Source organism: Asterias rubens, unplaced genomic scaffold, assembly GCF_902459465.1.
Source record: "Asterias rubens unplaced genomic scaffold, eAstRub1.3, whole genome shotgun sequence".
In the NCBI taxonomy this organism is placed as follows: Eukaryota; Metazoa; Echinodermata; class Asteroidea; order Forcipulatida; family Asteriidae; genus Asterias; species Asterias rubens.
Window position 1 is genome coordinate 55,514 of NW_022985728.1, and position 23,683 is coordinate 79,196.

Below are 23,683 nucleotides of genomic sequence, written 5' to 3' on the forward strand. Positions count from 1 at the left end.
TATAGGCCTACTTCTGCAAAATTACATAATAATATCAATAATAATAATAATGAAAATTTATATAGCGCCTATCCATGTAAACATGCTCCTGGGCGCTGAACAATTGAAAGAAAACATAATGAAATCCATACAATTTAAACGCCCAATAGAAAATACAGTTAACATGTATTAAATGCAGATTTTGTACACAACAATCATGGATTAAAAAACACTGAGAATAAACCCTAGTAACAAAATTTAAAAAAAAGTAAAAAAAAAAAAACATGACACTGCATTCTTTAACTTAAACAGGCAATTGGCATAATTAAATTTCAGAGACGCAGAATGGCAGCCTTGATGTTCACCAAGGATCTAGATATGACATTGATGACAATACAAAGCGCTCTGCGCCGAAAATGACACAAGAATTGGAAGGAAGAGAAGTGGGACAGACATCGTACAATGCACCCCTTTTTTAGGCCACAACGAATACATTTGTAGCGTGCACAGCATTTGGTGCCCACATTTGGTTTAATTCAACACTAAAGATGATGTAACAATTGAAACTTTGAGCTCAATTTGTCAAGGTCATCTGAATCAGGAGTGGAAAAAACATGAAAAGCATAAACTATGCTAATGAAAAACAAAACATTAACAATTGTTGTTTGACTAATTTCACAAGGGATAGCTTTAATCAGCATATGTGTAAGTCATGTTACATGTTCTTGTGTTTGTCAATATTTATGCTTTTGATTTTACCGAAGTGTAAAAAATGGCTAAAAGGAACACGTTGCCTCGTTGGATCAGTCGAGTTAACCTTGGAAAAGCGTTTGTTATCGTTTGTTATAAAATGCATATGTTGTAGATGTTGTAAAAGTAGAATACAATGATCCACACAAACATGACTCCCATAAATGGCGACCGTGTTAGTTTAACAAGGAAGTAAAAGGAACACCACGCAATTACGAGGCAAATTTGTGTGGATCATTGTATTGTACTTTTAAAACATCTTTCCAACCATATATGCATTTTATAACATGCATTTTTATAGACTAACTCGTCCGATCCAAGGCAACGTGTTCCTTTAAAGGCACTGGACACTATTAGTAATAAACTCAAAATATTTGTGAGCATAAAAACTGACTTGGTAATGAGCAATGGAGAGCTGTTGACAGAATAAAACTTTGAGAGAAAAGTGGAGTCAATTGTGAGAAAGAAGTATTTTCTCATGTTGAGTTCGAGACCTCAGCTGAGTGATTAAATTTAAAGCATCTTAGTACACGACTTGTGTGACAAGATTGTTTTTTTTCTCCATATTCTCTCGCAACTTTCACGACCAATATTGAGTTCAAATTTTCACATAAGTTTGGAAACATCAAATGAGGATACAGTAACTGGTCTTTGAGAATATGACCAAAGGTGTCCAGCCGTTGATTTCACCAAACTCACTGTAAATTACGAAGCATCGCAATGTTTACAAAGAACCACAGCGCTGCGATGTATCGTAGCTGCGACTTATCTCATGAACCATTTAACGAAATGCGTTGTAACTGCGATGTAACGCATTAACAGTTTTTAATAAAAAAAATGAGTGAACGAGGTTGACCTTGCCGCGTGACGACTACACCGTGACTATTGCGTGTCTCCCTCACGTCAGTTACGCTATTTCTTGAAAGAGCCATTGGTATACAGGGGTGAAAAAATAAGAGAAAACAATAGCACGGGAAGAAAAAAAGTGGAAGATTTCGGCTCTTCATCGTTGTTGCTAAGTTAAGAAAGTGCTGTGAGATATTGTTTTCCGAATTACACTTTGTATGTAGCATATGTGATACTCGCGAGAGGGCACTAATTTTGGCATAAATTACGATTACGGTTATCTTCGTTCGTGCGAAACATCATCTGACAACCGGAGTGCAATGTAACATGTTTTCTGCTGACAAAATGCCAATACACTAGCCATAATCATGCATACTCATCGTGTTTTCGATGCTTTTTGTTCAGATTTGTAATATAGTAGTTGTTTTTCAAAGCTTAGGCTGTTTGATTTCGTTTTTCTTGGCTTTTTCCGCTTTTACTTATTAAACTATATTTTTTACTGTTTGTATTTTCAGGCGTACCCTACTACGTACGTTACCGATGCTTTTTGTTCAGATTTGTGTATATAGTAGTTGTTTTGCAAATAATAGGCTATTTGATTGTTTTGATTTCTGGCAGATTTTCTAAATAAACTATACTTTTTTATTATTTTGATCATTAGGCCTTCTCTACTACGTACTAGAAATAGGCTACATTAGGCCTATAAGTGTAATTTATTGTAACCAATTATTAAATTAGCTACTACTACTACTAGGGGGAGGGGGTATGGTCATGAGAGGGTACAGTATACCATACTAGGCTAGGCCATTGGTTTTTAACCTCATAAGCCTGCTATTAACCTAAATGCAATTATTCTACCTCCATGAGTATACATACATGAGATGGGGCCGACAACAACAACATTTATAAATAACATCAATTTCAAACGGTGTGGCACATTTTAAAAGAAAAATATTCAGTGGACTCTATTGGTGATAACTCAAAATAACTGTAAGCATAAAATCTTTCTTGGTGACAAGTAATGGGGAGAGGTTGATGGTATAAAACATAAAGAGAAGGGCCATAGTTTTCGAGGAAGAAGTAGTTTTCCACGAATTTGATTTCGAGACCTCAGATTTAGAACTTGAGGTCTGAAAATCAACCATCTGAACCCGCACACAACTTCGTGTGACAAGAGTGTTTTTTCTTTTCTTTCATTATTAATCTCGCAAGTTCGATGACCGATGGAAATAACATTTTCACAGGTTTGTTATGTTATGCATATGTTCAGATACGCTAACTGTGAAGGCTATAGTCATTGACAATTGCCAAGTTGCGACGTGCGAAAATTTTCCGAGGAGGAGTTATTTCTTCCTCCAGGCCCAACCAATTTATTTATTTAAAGGATTAATGGATCCATAGATACCCTGAAATAAATACTAGATTTAGTATAAATGTGACAGCACAAATTTGTTCATGCCAGTAGCGTAAAGCTTAAGGGCATAATATAAATAGGTCTGATTTATATTTGTCAGAACACTAAGTGAGTGGCTTCCTAAGACGAGAGGAGATAGTAATGGCCGTTCACTACGTAACTCACATTTGTTTACAACTCCTAATGTACATACCAAGCGACATGCTAATAGTGCAATCCCTTACATGACAAAACTCCTTAATGATAATTTTGTGTTATTAATTTTTAATGTTTTTTTTTCGTTTTTGCAGTTATATTTTTCTGCTCATCTATGTCTGTAATTTTATTGTTTTATCTGTAAATTTTGTAAATTCAATGTAATTTTGCCTATGGCAACTAATTTGAATGTTTTTAATAAACCATGAAATAAAATAAATAAATAAATAATAAGTAAGTGTGGACCAACCTAGACCTACATTATCCAGTTTTTCACTAGTGTAATGATAAGTTGAGTAATTCTTTGCTATGAAATTTGCCTTGTCAATTAATTTGCCTTGTTATTTCAAATTTGCAAAAGGCTGCTACTATTATGGCTTCAAAAACACGGAAGGTTGAAAGATAACCAAACTGGTCCAACGAAAATGTTGAGCCAGCTTGTAAGAAAACACTGAAATTTTTTAACATGAAATCCGTTACATTAATAACATGAATACAAAAACAGAGTATGTGTTGCTTTATATGGCCTGCCGATTGTAAGCAGTGTCTGTTGTTTAAAATTTTTAAAAATGCTACTATTATGGCTTCAAAAAAGCGGTAGGTTGAAAGAAAACCAAACTGGTCCAACGAGGAAGTTAACATTTTGAGCCAGTTTGTGCGGGAGCACACCGTCGACCGGGCAGTGGGACCAGATGCAAGTCGACTGCACGGGATGACCGAGTGAAGGAAGTGCACTTGAGGGAGGTAGCGGAGGTTTTGGTGGCGTGTGGGGGGAGGGCCAGAGACCGGACCCAAATTAGAAAAAAGTGGCGGACGTTTGCAGTCAGTCAAGAGGATACTACAGGCGCTGCCATACTACAGGTAATGACAATGTGACTTACAATCAAACTATGGTTCGAGAGAAAACTTTGTGTATGTATAAATTTAGGTTTAAATACCATTTATACATGTACATGTACATGAAGTATGACTCATAACACAAAACTATATATAGGAAAACATGAAAACAAATCAAATCATTACCAATAAATCACTAACTCTTTCACATATGAATGATTAATGCAATACCAGATTTAATTTTAGGAGGAGGTAGTAAACCACCTACAAACATATGAGTTGGTGTTATCGGCCATGCTTCCGGTTGCGAAAGATGGCATTTTATCCAAAGATGATGGAGAAAGCTGTCCGGACTTTCAAATGGCTTTAGAAGCTGTGGCTCAGGGTCAAAACATAAAAATTGCCGTCATCTAGAAAATTTGTATTAAAAAACATTATAAAATGGTTGCAACAGACCACAAGTAAAACAACGAAAGAAACCTGGTGAAATTGAAACAGAATGATCTTCTTTGTAAATATATGCTGATGACGATAGTGTTTTGAGTTTGTTTTAGCAGGGGCGTTCTTCTCAGAACCACAACTCATAGAATGAAATGTATTGTGTTTTGCACATACAGTGTTTATTTTATTACCACTGAGCAAAATTAAAAATCCTGAGCAAATCAATCTCCGAAACCAATAATTTTGGTACTAAACCTTTAATAAAGGTTTTTCAAAATAAAAATGGTTGTTGATTATTTTGATCTTCTTTTTACAGACATCTCACAACAGCTAGATGGGGAAATGGAGGAAGTTGAGGAGGTACATGGAGAAGAAGAAGGACCGGTTCATGTGGAAGAAGAAAGTAGGCCTACCATTGAGAAGAGCGTTGGGGCAACCAAAAACAGTATCAAAACAACCGGACAGCAGGACTCCATCCTTCAGATTGAAAGGGAACGCCTGGTGGTAGAGGAGAAGCAGTTGGAAGTGTCCGAAGCGATGGTCGAGTCTTTGAAGGACTTAAATCGCACTTTCCAACAGTTCCTCTCTATCACCCTTCATAAGAGTGGCTTAGAACTTGTACAAAACCCTGAAGTTTAATTAATGAATTTTAATATTAATTCCGTGTCAACCCAACATACTTTTGGATTTTGATAAGAATTCTAGAGTCAGCATTCTTCTTAAATTCCACAGGCTAGTTGCCCTAATTTATACATAAATTTTTTAATTTGATATGGATTGCCTGTGTTCAAAGACATAGTCTTGCCCTTCATTTTCGTTTTATTTTAAAAAAATACCACTTCCAGGTGATTTTAATCTTTTTTTCTTCCATACTTATTGATGGCAAGACTGAATACTTAAACACCCATTTTTTCAAATAATGAGTAAGGACTGTACTCGTTTTAAAATGGGATGATGTATCTTGGCTGTGATGTTTATTTACAAACACGATTTATCATGTTGTAAACTTACTACAGCAGTTTATGAAAGCCATGATATATGGTTGACATTGGAAAGCACATTCGTGGCAGTCATCTAGTGGGGAACTTCATAAAATACCGATTCTTTGGATGGAACAAAGGTTTTATCAATTCCAAAATCTACATCTTCCACCAATCAAGCTAAATTTAATAAATTTCTGAAAAGCAATGTGCACAGTTCCTGAACAAAATCAAAGAATAATGCCAGAATCGTCATGTACCTGGTAGAAATTGCCCAACACATGAAAATCAGCAATCACAGGAACAAGGCCCTCAAGTCGATCACTGGATGTAGTAGAGTTAATTTGGTCTCGCCTGCAGGAACTCTCCCTTTCACCTGTGAGAAGATCTCCTGAACTGATGATGGGTGTTACCTTATCACTTTTATGTCCCGGGACATGATTGTGCAGGTGGTGCATGATGTTGTATATGCCGTCTGTCTTGTTCTCACCCTCCATCAATACTCCAAGATTAACCTATGTACACACAAAATCAAATAAATTAGCTGTGCAGATCCCAACTTATTTTATTTATTTTGACAGTTTGCACTTTGGGGTTTCAAATCTTATTGCTATTGCCAACACTGAAACTTCTGCAATGATTAGGCCTATTTATGGCCAATTTGTTCGGATAACATTAAATATTTAAGTGGACCCCCCATCCGCAGTGGTCTGTCCTTTTTGGACTTAAGGCAAACAGATTTGTCCTTATGGATAAAGTAAAGGAAATGTTGTCTGAGCAATATCTCGAGAAGTATACTTGTCATATCAACTCAAAACTTTGTTTGTGGATTGTTCTGTTTCTGGATTGGTCTTGGGATCACTATGACTTAAACAAAAGAATGCCTTCCCACCATACTATTATCCCTCTGCCTTTCTCACCTATCCTCCCCCACTCATCTTTCCCAGCCTTCTATACAACCGCCCAAAAAAGACACTGTTCTAATGTCCAGAAACGGACTGGCTTGCGGGGCATTGGTGTATCCGAACACGATTTTTCTTGTTTTTGGGTTTTTCTTTTTGAGGGCATTCAATTCTCCTGTTTTTAAAATTCTTAAGAGTACATAATACGTAATTTATACTTACGATTTTAGATTTCTGCTGCAGTTCTGCCATGTGTTTGTGATAAATTGGACTGGTGATATGTGCTGGAATGTTCTCGCAAATGATGTCGTCTGACACAGTTGGGAGAAACTCTGAAACATCAATTTTATCTACAGTTGTTATGTGGTCATTATTTGGCAGGTGATGTGATTTAACTCTGTTTTGGATGGCAATCATCTGGACCATGTGATGATCTGTACCATGTTGTTTTCTTGATGTGTAGCGGGGATGGACAATTACATCTACATTGTCCATGACAAGTTGATAACCCATGTCAGACCTGCTTTATTGAATTCTTCAACTAGTTCTTTACTGCCACTGTCTTGTAGTTGTCGTTTGTTACATTCAGCCTCAAAAGTTTCCTTAGCCCACTGTTTCACATCCTTGTCGAAATCAACTCCAAAATCTAGCTGCCGTCGCATCACTGTTTTATAATTTGTGCTGATGTTCCGATTTTGAAGATGCTGGAAGGCAGACAACTTTGCACCACTTTTTTTTGAGAACAAGCGATGTCAACACTTGATGTGCATTCATCGTTTGTGAGCTACAGTTAATGAGAATGCCAGCAGCTGTTGTCACACCTGGGATGAGTGTTTCTTTAGTTTTCTTAATATTTCGTTTTATGTGAGTGTTTTCTGCAACAGCATGAAGAGTTGATTACCAGCAATGGTGCTTTCAGTTGCAGTTCAAGGTCTTGTTGGGTAAAGTTGAACTTATTGAGGTCTTCAATGGTGGATTCACTGAAAAGAGAGTGGTTATCTGGATCACAAAGGTTATCAGCTTCTTCAACAACAGATTGAATAAAACTGGCTGTGATGTCATCTTTGGCTTCCTTTATAGATATGACATGCTGTATTGCTCTGTGGTGATCACCTGCACACAATGCGGCAGCAACTTGTATCCATGGGCCAGACAGCTGTCTTTTCTGTGCATGATTTACATACTGTAATACTACCTGTAGATGATTCAAGAGAGAACAACATTTAAGTAAATAATCTAGTTGTCCAACTGTTTCAAAATTTGGCTTAGGATCTTGTTGTTGTTGTAATGCCTATTATATTTGAAAACAATTATCTGGGTGACATTAGGCCCTAATAAAAGACCTATCTCATCCACTGTCTGCTAGGAAATAACAATGCCAATGTTGGTTTTATTTTGCTGATTATGCTGATAGTGTAACCCGGAAAATGGGTACACTTAGAAAAAGAATGAATAAAGCCAAATAAAAATGCTAACTATGGGGGCACTCGCTTGAACAAATGAGAAAAACCAAGATCGGTAGGGCTAAGACGCGAGGAGATGCAAAAATATAGGAACAGTGACTCAAAGTGTAGGTTTCTCAACAAAATAATAAAAAATAAATTTATTGACTATAAATCAATCAACAAAAGCAGTATTAAACAATAAAAACCTCTAGACCAAACTCAGGATCTAAACTTTCTTCCTTATAAACCTTAAATTAAACCAGTCAAACCTAAACCAAGATATCTAACTGAAACTCAAAAACCAAAACTAAACCAGAGTTAAACCTAAACCTGAAACACAGTGTCAAAGAAAAGTTACAAATTAAAATCAAAATGGCTTTAGGATACCGAGTCCAAAACAGCAGAAAATACTTGAAGATGTCAAATTAATCGTAGAAGTTAAAACTTGTGATGAGGCACACATAAGTGTGCAGTGTTCCTCTTTCGCTGCCAGGCTGCTATCTGATTATAATTATATACAATGCACTGGATGGGTCACTACACTACCAAAGGATTAAGAAACTGTTTACCAACATGTAACAAAAGACTTCTAAGAAATAACAACCTACATGTACAGGGGTGCAATAAAACAGCTGAAGGGACAATGTAAACAGGAAAAGCAATTAACTAGAACCTGGAATTAACTAACTTGAATAATAATACATGTACAATGAATTTTCTACCCCTACTACACTCGCCACTACTTAAATCCATTGTTGTCCTCAACAATGTTAAATTTACACAAATAGAACTGAAATGAATTAACAGCAAAAATGAATTTAATACAAAGAAAACAATGATACAAAATCAAGGCCAAAAATAAGTTAGACGAGCCATACGTATTAATTCCCGGAAACCCTTAATGTTGAATAAAGCCTGTATACTATGTAAAATCGGCCACATCATCGTCTTGGGCAAAACCTCCAACACCGGCTCCTCCTTGCCTTGCCGATAGCACAAGGTATCTCCCTTGATTTCAAGTTTGTCCCAAGAGCGTAAAAGCCTCTTCACTGCTCCTGGTTCTTGCTCCATCTGATGGTGGCTTGGCTTCCCACCGGAGGACTTTAATTCTCTGACTCTTGCGACGATTGGGTCTACCTGTTGTGCAGAGCTCACGTTGAGGGGAGGAGTAGTAGTCTGGATTGCTGCTACTGGAGTAGAATCTTCCTTCTTTTGGAGTGGTGACGGACTATAGTAAACTGTTGTGGGTTTGGACACCAGGCCATAAAACTCACGCCATTGCCCCTGGCAACTCGTGGTTTCCCTTCTGCTCCAAGCAGAAGATCCTCTGTGGCTTTGGTCCATTTGCCTTAGCAATCTCCGCAACAGTTCCCCTTGTTGTTGCTGCTGAGCAACGATGTCTCCAAGGAGATCCTTCACCGTCTCTAACAAGCTCCTCTCCTTAGCAGGCTCCTCCATCGACGGAACTGAGGGTCTTTCTGCTGGTTCTGATGATGATGATGGTGGGTCGAACCCACACATCTGAAGATTGGTCAACACTGGCACGACCACTGGTTGGAGAATTTCGGTGAAACAACCAAATCCAGGGGGTGGTTGAAGGATACTATCCCATCCAAATCCTGGGGGTGGGGATATACATGGCGTCCCATCTGGCAAAATGACTGGACTCAGCCCTTCAACCATAGTGAAATAAAATGCTCCTTAACTTTGACACTGTGTTGTCCTAAAACTATAACGACTGTCCCTACTTTTTAACAAAACCTGGCTAAGTTCTTAAGGAACATAAACCCTACCCGGATTCTCCACCAAAAAAATGTAACCCGGAAAATGGGTACACTTAGAAAAAGAATGAATAAAGCTAAATAAAAATGCTAACTATGGGGGCACTCGCTTGAACAAATGAGAAAAACCAAGATCGGTAGGGCTAAGACGCGAGGAGATGCAAAAATATAGGAACAGTGACTCAAAGTGTAGGTTTCTCAACAAAATAATAAAAAATAACTTTATTGACTATAAATCAATCAACAAAAGCAGTATTAAACAATAAAAACCTCTAGACCAAACTCAGGATCTAAACTTTCTTCCTTATAAACCTTAATTTAAACCAGTCAAACCTAAACCAAGATATCTAACTGAAACTCAAAAACCAAAACTAAACCAGAGTTAAACCTAAACCTGAAACACAGTGTCAAAGAAAAGTTACAAATTAAAATCAAAATGGCTTTAGGATACCGAGTCCAAAACAGCAGAAAATACTTGAAGATGTCAAATTAATCGTAGAAGTTAAAACTTGTGATGAGGCACACATAAGTGTGCAGTGTTCCTCTTTCGCTGCCAGGCTGCTATCTGATTATAATTATATACAATGCACTGGATGGGTCACTACACTACCAAAGGATTACGAAACTGTTTACCAACATGTAACAAAAGACTTCTAAGAAATAACAACCTACATGTACAGGGGTGCAATAAAACAGCTGAAGGGACAATGTAAACAGGAAAAGCAATTAACTAGAACCTGGAATTAACTAACTTGAATAATAATACATGTACAATGAATTTTCTACCCCTACTACAATAGCATCCACACCATATCCCATGCCCCATGTAATAAACAGTGATACAAACAATGTAAAATGTTTAATGATAAGGAAAGGTACAGAGAGTATAGAGTGTTCCCTTGTGCTAAAGTAATCTACAGGTCTGACTCACTCATAACCACTCTACCAATAATTATGCTATATAGGGGGTTCACTGCTTCTAGAAAGAAGTCCTAAGAAATTAACTAAAGAGTTTATTGGACCCATGGTACAACCATGTTTTAGATTTTTGTAGTACTCTTGATTTGTGTGACTAATGATAAAGTAGACACTTTGTTATTGTATTGGAAGAGAATTCAAGTGTATTTTCATTTTGTTCAATAATTCTTTGAATAAATGGTAGGCCCTACTACTAATGCTACATGTTGAAGTTTAGTGTAAAAGAAATCAGTCACTTGTGACTACACTGTCATTAGTTACATGGTAAGGCCTGCCACTGCTGTAGTCTACTGTAAACCTACTGAAATTTACATCTGAAATTCAGGCTAGTATCATGTCTATCATGATGATATCCATCCAAAATCCCCCATCACTAGGTTTTCCAAATTTTTAGTTGGGGCCTACAGTCTACACAATGTAAATTTTTCCCTTACCTCAGCTTCTACCAGACCATGATGATGCAGACTGGTGGCCCCCTCCTCAAAATTGAGTCGCTTCTTCAGTGGCTAAAAGCAAAATGTAAAAATAATTAAACATCATAATTTTTATATCAGAGGACATACTGTTTTCAAGGTGTCCCTAAATAAAATCAAGGCAAATCTTTGCCTCTCTGTGCGCGATGATCAGTCCCCCTACCCTAGATATGTTTGTGGTTTGACTTGCCAAGCAGAGTCTCCTCTCCCTTGACCAAAACTTAGAAGGCTCCACTGGGTAATTGCACTTGTAAATGCAAACAGTTTGGGTATTTAAGGCATTTATAACAATCAAGACAGTTTGAAGTACCTTTAATACAGGTAATTAAAATAGGATAAGCCTTGATGTTGTAAAATAAATGTGTAAACGTACCTGCCAAACGCGACTTTTTTTGTCCACGAAATCTTTTCCCAGGTTGGCGTGTCGCCGGTAGGCCCAAGTCCTCAAATCCACTGCATGATCCTGCCGTAGAGCTGAATGAGAATGGACTGGGAGGTTTTGCTTGGACAGTAGGAGGAAGATCATCGCCAGATACTATCCAAGTATTAGTATCATGGATTCGGATTCCAGTAAACACCCCGCTTCTGTTTGGTACAACAACCGTGTCATCGGATCCGTACAGGATAATAGATAGCGGAACAAGTTTAAAAATCTTGCTTAGAGTCTCACACGTCATTTGACTTCTTTTTAGCTTGAATTTTCTATCTTTTCCTTCCATTTGAACGGTAAAATCCGTATCAGACCGACCACCACCAATAAAGTCATCGTCGCTGAAATCCATTTTTTGCCCAAGAAGTTTACACAACTTTCTACTTATTTGCATTTGCAACTAATAAAACTACACTACTCACTACACTAGTGCTTTTGGACCTGTATCAGGTGGCCGTGTGAATGAACTTCTAATCTTTCTTTTCCCCGGATGCGAGCTTCGGATGCGCGCTCGCAATAATGGTGGCCAGCAAAAGTCGGAATGCCATCAAAGACAAACGTCTCTTTCTTGAGCCGCCTTGTTGCCGTAAGTAAGTCTTGTTCGCGCCGGACTTTTGGGGATCTAAAACAGCCACTGTACATGATTTGGTAATATTAGCCCAGTGTCTCCCCAACGCCCTGCCAGTTGAATTTTCAAAATGATCAATTTGCAAGAAGTCAACAGTGAAGTAAGACATTCATATTCAAGCCTAAATTCGAGAAAAATAGGGGCAGGTAAGTTGTTGATGGCGCGCTACTCCCAATGTGCACTCATTTAATAGTGGTCCCTGTTGACTGGACTGCACCAAGTGGCGTGCCAAACGCGGCACAACACGATTCTCAAACCTATGAGGGGCCGTTTATGACTAAATGAGCAAACCCATATATATAAGAGCAAAACCATATATATAAGAGCAAAACCATTATAAGAGCAAAACTATATATATAAGAGCAAACCCATATATATAGGAGCAAACCCATATATATATAGGAGCAAACCCATATATATAGGAGCAAACCCATATATATAGGAGCAAAACCATATATATAGGAGTAAAACCATATATATAGGAGCAAACCCATATATATAGGAGCGAACCCATATATATAGGAGCAAACCCTATTTATATAAGAGCAAACCCATATACACAAGAGCAAACCCATATATATAGGAGCAAAAGCATATATATATAGGAGCAAAAGCATATATATATAGGAGCAACACCATATATATATAGGAGCGACACCATATATATAAGAGCGAACCCATATATATAAGAGCGAACCCATATATATATAGGAGCAAACCCATATATATAGGAGCAAACCCATATATTTAGGAGTAAAACCATATATATAGGAGCAAACCCATATATATAGGAGCAAACCCATATATATAGGAGCAAACCCACTTATATAAGAGCAAACCCATATACACAAGAGCAAACCCATATATATAGGAGAAAAACCATATATATAGGAGCAACACCATATATATATAGGAGCAACACCATATATATAAGAGCAAACCATATATATATATAGGAGCAACACCATCTTTTCCTTAATCCCTTTCCCCCTCTCTTTTTCTATAAATGGATATGTATTTGTTTGTACTTGTTTTATGCCTCTGAAGAAGGTCCGGATTGGATCGAAAACTAAGGCCATCTACCCTATTCATTATTCCCGGTCACCAGGATTTTCCTGTCTGCAACTCAACAGTTTCAACAGACCCTCCACAAGTCGTAGTAAAAAACTTTTTAGGTGTTCGGCCAACAGCCGAACAACTATTGTTATTGTTCTGTTTTGTTTGTTTTTTTTTCCTCGCGTTCTTCTTTCCCTGCGAACCTTCTCCAGCAATTTTAAACAAAAGTAAAGCTTGTACAAACTTAAAACTTACTATGTACATCGGCAATAGTGAGTAGACGAAACCGCCACTTTTTGGGAATGATGACGTCATTGATGACGTCATGGCAAGGTTTTTAAAGTTGAAAAACGACATTTGCTTTTCGATGTATCTCAACGAATATTAATGCTATGATGTTCATACTTGGGCATCACATAGATAAAGACTTGGACAACATTTGAAAAGTTAACGCCAAAATCGTATGACCTCATCTTCCGGTCGTACCGGAAGGTCAAACTCTGCCTTTGTGTTTTTTGTGTTTTTTTGTAAAAAAAGACAATTTGTTGTCATAACTCAAGATTGATACGAAATTTAACATTGAAACTCATCAGACAATTGAACCTTAATAATGAGACCACACAAACTTAATGATGTCATGATGACGTCATCAGGTTTTGAATTACAACAAATCAAAGTTAAATATTTTAAAGAAATCATAACTCCTGAACCACATGGTGGATTTTGACAATCTACATATCATCGGACAGGTCGATCAAACTTCAAAAAACGCTACACACAAAATGACCCCATTTGACCTTGACTTCTGGTTCAAACCAAAGGTTGAACAATTTTACAATTTTTGATCTCTAAAACTACGTAACATTTCAACATAAATTTTGCATCCCGTTATAGATGAGTGGTCCTGCTCAAACTTTCCCACAGAGATGATACCAATTTGACCTGAAACTCTGGTCGAAATCGGACGATAAAGCCCACGGATGTGTTGACCCGCGTGATAACTGCGTACACTGCAAAAGCGCTTTGGCTGGCCGTTCCGCTCCATTGATCACACCTTGTTCAGTCCGCGAGGCCTGTGTGTTCTGCTCGGAATAGTGCATCGTTTGACTGTACGCGTGATTTCGATTCATGTTTTGACAAGTCTCAGGTCATTGTACTTACAACGTAGCGCTAGTTTAATGGTGTACCAACATTTTACAATTGAAGTCCGCTCATATCATATTCGGCGTCAAATTGTTCCCCTGTTCGCCCTTCTCATGGCTTAATTATCAAAACGGAATTAAAGACGAAGCTTCGCTGAGATGGCCACCTACTGCAGCGATTCGTATGACTTTTAATTATGTGAGAAAATGCAACCAGAAAAAGACGAACATTGGTTATGTTTTGATCAAACACCGGGAAGCGGATTCGTGACATCGACTCGTGAAGGGTGTTTCTATCCGGCACTCACGGCAGTGTTTAGCGCGCTACACGGTAAAGCTTTGTGTACAAATCATTGCTTTTCAAAATAAGTGTTTATTTAATGCCTAACAAAATCTAACGTACATCCCAGTTATCTTAGTTGTATCTGTACCCGTGTCGTACACTTGCGAAACCTCTGTAATACTTAATAAATAAGTCTTTTACAGTTATTTACTTCATAAGTCTAAAATTAGTAAACTGTTGTTTCGTATAAAGTTTCCCCAAATCCAGTTAACCTTTTAAGAAGTTTACTCTTGAGTTAAACATCACAAGGATCACAAAACCTTCAAACTTTGCACATAGTTAGCTCTTTACTAATAAAATACATCGCTTTAACAAGTATTAAACTTAGCATTTGTTTTCTGTGCAAAGAAAGGTATAAATGTAATAGATTTACACTTTTACTTTCTGTGAAAATTAAAAAGCTATCAACAATCTGTTCATAGATTTAATTTTCCTCGTGTTCTTCTTTACCTCTGAACCTTCCCAAGCAATTTTAAACAAAAGTTAAGCTTGTATAAACTTAAAACTTACTATGTACATAGGCACCAGTGAGTTGATGAAACCGCCACTTTTTTAGAATGATGACGTCATGACAGGGTTTTTAATGTTAAAAAAGGACCATTTGCTTGTTGCTGTATCTCAACGAATATAAAAGCTATGATGTTCATACTTGGGCATCGGATAGATAAAGACTTGGACAACATTTGAAAAGTTAACGCTAAAATCGTACCACCTTAACTTCCGGGTCGTTACCCTGGGTCAAAGTTCGCCTTCGTGTTTTTTTCATAAAAAAACAACTTTTGAGCTTATCTACGGCATAACTCAAGATTGAGATCGATTTGAACCTTGAAACTCAATAGATAGTTGAACCTTAGTATTTTTAAGACAACACAGGCCTAATTACGTCATAATGACGTCATCAGGTATTGAATAACAATAAAATGTGTAAAAATCATATGGCGCGAAAGTTTGTGGGGGAATTCCCAACAGCGCTCTTTTTGCCCACCAAAGAGGGCGCTGTTGATTATCAAATCTGTGTACAGCATCCAGTGCAGGGGTGAGCTAGATTTTTAAAGGGCTTTCATAAGTTGCAAACAAAAAAACTGATGTCAATCTCACACAAACATATTGCATTTGTGAAGAAACAAGGCGTTCAAAAGTGTGATACAAGCTTAGCTATAAAATAACGACGCATTGTATAAAAAACATCTTTATGGTTCAATGTTTTTGAACTACGTCATCACGTAACGTCCAACCGTAATTAACAAAAAACACTATGTCTAGTATTTGTCTGTTGTTGTATCCCTTCGGGGTGATCCCCTTGATTTGCTTGTATTTTGTTTTTAATTGTCATAACCATATCCATTTTATCCTTTCCCACTTCCTACCTGTTCTTCTCAGAACATTTTTAACATTTTACCTTCCTCTACAGATTATTAATAAATCATAATTTTGTTGGCAGGTTGTTAACCTATTTGTTTTACAGGATTGTGTTTAACCCGCTTTTTTTCATGAGCCACATTCTAATGAAGAATAATGTCACATTTTCTGACAGGCATTTTCTACAGGTACAGGGTACTGCCATGGGTACCAAAATGGCACCCTCATATGCCAACCTATTCATGTCTCAGTTGGAGGACAGACTCCTGTCCTCCGCCCCCAACCGACCACTAGTTTGGTGGAGATTTATTGATGATATTTTCTCCATCTGGTGTGGTGACCACACGGCCGTTCCACCCCCATTAGCACAACGTTATAAACTATCCTGAATTTGTTTGCACTGATTTCATTACTCCAGTGCGCCCTCTCCCGTGACATCACATAGTCAAGAGAAATCCAAGATGGCGTCCAAAAAAATTGTCGTAGAAAGCCGGAGTAAAATATGAATAACAAGTACAAAATGTACTGCATCTTTCTCCTGAACACTATTCCGATGTTCAATAGACTTAATGTAGAATTGCAAGAGGAGGCCCCTAAAATACGTCTTGTGCATGAGAAATTGCAAAACTTTCTACGAGATGTCATGGTTCGCTTTGTGAAGCCTTGTGTACTAGCAAGTGCAAGTCTTGAGCAATGTGAATACAAAGTTGTTGATAACCAGAAATTAGATGATGAACTAATTCTTGGACAGTCAGTGAGGGAGTTTCTGGCATCAGGACAACTTTCTTCAATAGAAGTGGCAGAATTCTTCACTTCCGTGAGAAATGATTATGTGACCGTCTGCAATTATGTGATTCAGACATTTCCCTTGAAGTCCTTCTTAATGCATGTGTGGCAGATCCAAGTAGGAGATTGTCCACGAAGTTTAGCTCAGTAGCCTACTTTGTGAAGAGGTTTCACTATATGGAAGACAATATGGATGCACTGGAAGAAGAGTTTGGTCAGTTTCAGGTAGATCCACTTGAATCTCTAGTGCTAGACCAAAGAGTTGATACAGTGTGGATGGAGATATCTGGTATCAAAGACAAAACAACTGGCAAGGAGAAATACTTGTACCTCTCCAAGATCATGGTAATGATCCTGTCTCTTGCACACAGCAATGCCGAGGATGAACGTCTTTTCAGCCTTGTGAGAAAAAATGCAACAGACTTCAGACCCAACTTATCCACACAGACTTTCTCCGACTTTCTTACTAAAAAAATGTACAGCCAAGCAAAAAAAAGTAGTTTGTCATAAAATGACCCTGGACGACCAACTTTTGGTAAAATGCAAGCAGGCAGCCAGAACCTACAATAGGCAATAGACAACAAACTTTTGTTGCACCAGATATGAACAATGTGATTAAAAGACTGTATAGTGTAGGGCTTTTTTTTAACTTGAATGTGACCTCAAGCAGATGAAAGTTTTGTGCGGGATGGATTTTTGGCGTTGATATTGGCGTAAGTCTTTTTCTTTTTTTTATGTAATTGCCGTTTTCAAAAAATACTATTTTTGTCTTGAAAATACTATTTTTTGTTCTTTGGAGTACTATTTTTTGGAGACGGAGGTTGGCATCTCTGGAAATGTACAAAAATTATGTTAACCCTACAGACGAACCTCGTCGAAGTGGTTTGTCATTTTATTTGGGGGAATGAAAGTTTACTATTGATGGCTAGATTGAGCATCTAAATATGAAATCAATAAGCAGGCAAGTGAGATGAATGTACGTTGAAGATGGAGACTTTATTTCAGCAATGTGTTTCATAATACTACAAACTGTACACCATACAACATGAGTTTTTATTACATCAGCAAGCTTTAAATAAACTTTGTAGGGTATGTAGGAGATTAACTACTAAGCATACAAGTTCAACAGCCGAAAAGCATACATACCAGTGCATCAACTATGCTAAAGAACTCGAAACTGTATTTTCTATAAATATTTGGAGAGATGATGCCCTTGTTCATCCAAGTACAATTTGTTGGAGATGTGAGCGTTCCCTAAGGCATGAAAGATCTGGCTCTCGAAGTGGAACAAGGGAGAGTGCTTCTCAAAAGTGGGAAAAACACTCGCGTGTACGCTGCAATGTGTGTGAAACATACAAGACGCAACAACGTGGGGGGCGTCCCCAGAAACGAAAGCGGAATGGCAATGGGCTCAACCAAAAGGAAGCAACAGTTCCTCCCCCGCTTTCTTTTAATTGTTCTCAAGTTTCCAGTGAGCAAATGCCCCATAATCTGGATGTCCTTAGTAACTCAGGAGAGGCAACATTGTTCATCTGTACCATATGCCAGTGTATTCTAGGGAAACCAACAGTTCAAACACCATGCGAACACAATTTTTGTGCGGACTGTTTACTTGCTTGGTTTAAGCACAGCAATAGTACGACTGTCCCATGTCCAGTTTGTAATTCATCAGTTGAAATTCATAATGTAAATCCCTGTTCAAGAATTCTACGGGTTCAGCTGACAACCCTCCCAACAGTTTGTATAGCTTGTGGAACAATAGGGAAGCTTGAACTAATGAAAACCCACATATGCGCACAAGAGCAGCCAAAACCCACAGCATTTACATGTTACGCAAGTGACCCCCTACCCGGCTCGGAACCAACCAATGAATGTGACGTCACAACAGCAGCAAGATTACTAAAATCCATGGCATCAAAGCACATCAAGGGCACCCCTATACCCCCCGAGATAGAGGCTGAAATGGAAGAGGTATGTGATAGGGTATGAAATGTGTATTGGTGATACTTTTTAAATTTTTAACATTAAATATGGAGACCAATATAATGGTTAACCAAGTGGCATCACTTAAAAACAGTTAAAGCAGCCAGCCCCTTGATATGCCCTGCGGGCAAAGCTAGCCAAAGGGGCATAGTGTTTGCCTTGTCCTTCCATTTTGGGGAGTTTACATTTAGTATGCATGTAATCATTGTTGGATTGATAACTCAAGAAGGCCTCGACGTATCAATTCCAAACTTGTGGGATAGGTCTAGGGATCCCCCAAAAGCCCATTGTAAGTACGTATGCCTATAGGGCTATATCATAGAGCTATATAAAAGAACTAGAGGGCGCACTGGCCATTGGCATCAACGTTATACCGCTGTGCGCACACGGAGCACCGTCGGGCATTGTGAGACCGGGCAAACAGCGCGGAAAGTACCCGGATGTTATAACGCTAGGTATACACAAAACGTAAACAAAACAAATTGACGGGCGAAGTTCCCGATCTGTGCGATTGATTCTGAACGGAAATTTAATAGTTTTTGACCAGGCTTTTACTGAAAGGATATTTACAATACCTTTGTGAAGAGAAATAGATAATCCACAGAACAGATTGAAGAGGTTGATCAGGGAAAGTCCAGTTACTGGCCTAAAAACAAGATGTTTTTTGTAAGTTGATGTCTCTAGCCGCTCGGTAAACAGTATTCCATGGTCACGGTGATGCAGGACAGTTCTTATGAACAGAGGCAAGCCACTGATTTTCTTGACAAGTTGTGTGCCGTGATCGTCTGCCTCTGTCAGGTCTTGGAAATGCTCTTCTAGATCGTCGAAAACCGAGCCGCAAACTCTTGTTTAGGTCATGCTGGACGGACTTTATGAGGGCTGGGGACGTTCTTCCCGGATAAGTAGTAGTCAGTGTGCAAATAAAAATAACAAAATACATTGTTTCGGCGTTTAGCCTTTGTAGTGTCGTACCCAAACTTGGAATTTTTAGGATCCAACTTGCAAGTTACAAACAGAAAACGTGTGCCAACAGGGTCACAAGAGAGGGCTTAAGGATACGAAATCTAGGACTGCATGAATACATCCAATAACATTTGATCTACCACAATCCAAATGAACTTTGGCGACGAAAAAAATTTGGTTGTAGGGTTTAGAAGAAAAAACTACATGTACGGAAATGTGATAACCACAACTACATGTATACTTTTTGTTTAGGCCTACGTGTAAAAGTCAAATTTTGTGAACTTTCTTGAAGAGACTTTAAATCTTACCCACCCGGTGGTAAACATGTACATCCTTTGGGCTTATCAATTAGCACCCTGACATCCCGTTGATGGGACTCGATATTGCAAGAAAACGAAAGCATAACACAACAAACGCTATGGAATTTATATTTCCAATTATTTTATTAGGTTAAATAACGAACCTTATTCAAACATAAACAAAATGTTATATGAAAGTTAATTAAAATAAAACTTGGTAAATCCAACAGAAAAAACCCTGTTCTTATATGTAAATCAACATGCAACACAAACTTTCCACTTTTTCAAATCTGAAGACTGGTCCCTGCATTCAACTAAAAATTTGAAATAATTCAATGCGTTCGCAGATAATATATTGTACAGATGTACATCAACCATTGAAAGCCTGGACCCAAAGGAAAAAAAGGGGAAAAAAGAGTATTCCTGCCCCCCCCCCCAAAAAAAAAAAAAAAAATTATAATTATGATAATAATGACAAACTACACACAATGTCATTTGTGCACAAATAGAGAATTTACAAGAACTTGCCATGTATCTAACATTCCACCAAGTTTCAATTAATCGCATAATTTCTTCGGGAGATATACGATTTCAAAAAATGCACCTTTAATGCCACGTCTCGTGACCTCTGGTAACGACATCACGTGACCTCTGGTGACGTCATCAATTTGAAACTTCACACATAATGACGGCTGCCAGCAATCAACGTGTGTACATTTTGAGGCGATTACACAAAACTTCGCCACTGAGTTTTCAACCTGTCGCTAGAGTTACACTTTGTGACGTCATTGACATTTGTTCTTAACTGCTCACCCTTGCCAGGCACTAACATCGTTGAAAGCCACTTCATAACTTTTGCCATTTTTAGATGAAAGGTCACGCACACGAAATAAAATGAAGACCTAATTTATCCCTACCCAATCCTGCAAACAAAAACCTACGGTCTCTTGTGGCTGATTTGTTACAGATTTTCAAATATTTAAAATAAAACACCTTTAAGATGATGTCACACGACAGGTGATGATGTCATAATGACAGTCTTGTGGGAGATGTAAATACTGTCTAACAAAATCATACCCTGGGCACTATAGACATGTAGTGTGACGCGAACTGCTTGATTTCCTCAGAGAACATGTGACCATGTTTGTCTTTCTCCATTTACTTCAGCTCATTTTCAATCAGCGTGAAAGTATTCAGTACGAAGTTCAGCTTCAACAGCTCCAACTGTCCCTGGTTTATCATGTTTTGATCTTTGCATACATGTGCTCTTCTGCAACATTAAAAGTTTTTAATGGAGGAGATTGTGAGCCAGGATCCGCTGTCATCATTTTTCTTCTAGGTGGAGGCCTCTTACTTGCTTGCTTCTGTTGTTTATGTGGTGGGTAAGCTGGAAAGATGGAGGGTACAGCAGACTCCTGATTCCATGTTGGATATTTTCTCGGTCATCTCTGGGATGATTACCTGTAAATGTAAACTTGGTTGTTTATAACATATTTTATAGGTTTTGAAATAATATAACAAATTCTTGCTTTCAATTGATTTATTTTTGTAAATCACAGTAGGAATGGCCAACAACACTTCTGTAGGGTCATTCCGTGTCAATTCAACCTTTGTAACATGACCATCAAATCACACATTGTAACCTGATCAACATTCTGATGTGGTTCTTGGACTCCCTAAAGAAACTCCAAGAACTTTTGACTAACCAACATGACCAGCCACATTCGAACATCCATATCTCCGAAAGCGAATCAGAAATACACTTAAAGACACTGGACACTATAAAGACTAGTCTTCACACTTGGTGTATCTCAACGTATGCATAAAATAACAAACCTGTGAAAATTTGAGCTTAATCGGTCGTCGAAGTTGCGAGATATTAATAAAAAGAAAAAAACACCCTTGTCACACCCTGGTCACACAAAGTTGTGTGCTTTCATATGCTTGATTTCTAGACCTCAAATTCAAAATCTGAGGTCTCAAAATCAAATTCGTGGAATTGGTGGAAAATTACTTCTGTCTCGAAAACTACGTCCCTTCAGGGGATCTGTTTCTCACAATGTTTTATACCATCAACTCTCCCCATTACTCGTAATCAAGAAAGGTTTTATGCTAATATATAATTTGAGTAATATTACCTATAGTGTACACTGCCTTTAAACATAATTTTAAAGCTCTTGAAGTAGCCTTCATTGGTTAAAACAAAACCACAATTGTAACATGTGTTCTTTTTCGTTGTATTATTCTCGGGATAGTCAGATTCCAAAGCATGTTAAGTTGACACGGAATGACCCTGTAAATTAAATAAGTACAAGTAAATACAAACCTCTCATGTAGTCATCCTTCTTGAAGTGCTCGCTGCACAACCTGATTGCCATCACCCACTTAAGTGAGTATAGCCTGCTTTCCGAGAGGAAATCTGAATTAAAAAGAAAATCCCACAATAAATTAACCATGTTTTAATGAAGGCATCTTATAATCCTGGGATAGATTGCATCTTACTGCAGGCATGAATTCCATAAACCCCTTTTGTGATTGGACATACAAATTTTGTGCTAAAAAACTAGTTGTCATTGATGAAATGGAATAATTTTACGCATTGTTGAAGTCACGTGTAATGTTGACGTCACGTGTATATCCACCTGGCAAGACCCAATATTACTAGACTTGGAAGTTGGAGACAACATTCACGAAAAGTAGCACCCAGTCAGATCCTGAGATTGAAGATAGGTTTTTGGTCTAGAAAACGCTATTCAATTAAATTTGACAAAATCCTTTTTCAACAGTAACAGTTCACTCATTTTATTTGTATGATGAGTATATGAACTCGGATAAATAAAAACGACCAACCAAGGCAGGGATTTGTCAACATAATTTGTCTATAGTCCTCCCCATATGCATGCATGGCCATGATTTCCGTGCTAAGGATCTACATGTTTATCTGTTTCTGTACAACATTCATTGTTCAGCACTTCAGAATTGATTTGAATAGAACTTGCCACTGCTTGCCATCAACAATTAAACTTAGCCCAAAACGTTAAAAATGTACCACATAGTTTATAACTCTAGTAAAAATATGTCATGTTTAACAATGGAGGAAGGACCCATCATCCGCGAACTTTCTCAACAAGAAAGTTACATATAGTCATGATAGGCCTAGTACATTTTCATACGGCAATTCTGTCCAGTTTTCGGACACGGGGAAAAAAACGTTCATATTTTATTCTTATTAATTAGTGTGAAAAGTACCTTGAAATACTCACTTATTAAATGAGACAACACCTCCCATGACTCGACGGATGGTGCAGTCATAAGCTGCACAACTTTCAGGCATTTTACTAACGATTTGTTAGACTGTGCGGGAAAAATTAGTGGCTTTCCTACGTTCAATCAATGGTTCACATGAACAACAGATACGGGCAAAACACACGCGATTGAATTTTATGCCCGGTTTCCAAATGTCGACGCGACGTCCTTGTCGGCACAGCATACAGCCGAGTGCGCCCTCTAGGTCTTATTATACCAACAAAGAGCAGTGGCTTAGAAATATTATCTTCCTATATATTTATTTAATACTTTAGTTAGGTTCGTTTTACAACTTTAATGAAATTTTTAACACAACCGTAAATAATACGAAGACTTTCGAAACACAACAGCTTAGTAAAACGATTAA

The 23,683-nt window shown here is 37.9% G+C and overlaps 1 long non-coding RNA gene across 1 annotated transcript; it reads right to left on the reverse strand.

Moving 5' to 3' along the window:
- Window positions 1–20,464: 20,464 nt before the first annotated feature.
- LOC117306430 lies at window positions 20,465–23,437 on the reverse strand. The gene is made up of 3 exons (XR_004520936.1): window positions 23,274–23,437; window positions 22,337–22,429; window positions 20,465–21,471 (listed from the first exon to the last, which is right to left on the reverse strand). It is a non-coding gene; the product is annotated as an uncharacterized LOC117306430 (long non-coding RNA).
- Between the last annotated feature and the right edge of the window lie 246 nt (window positions 23,438–23,683).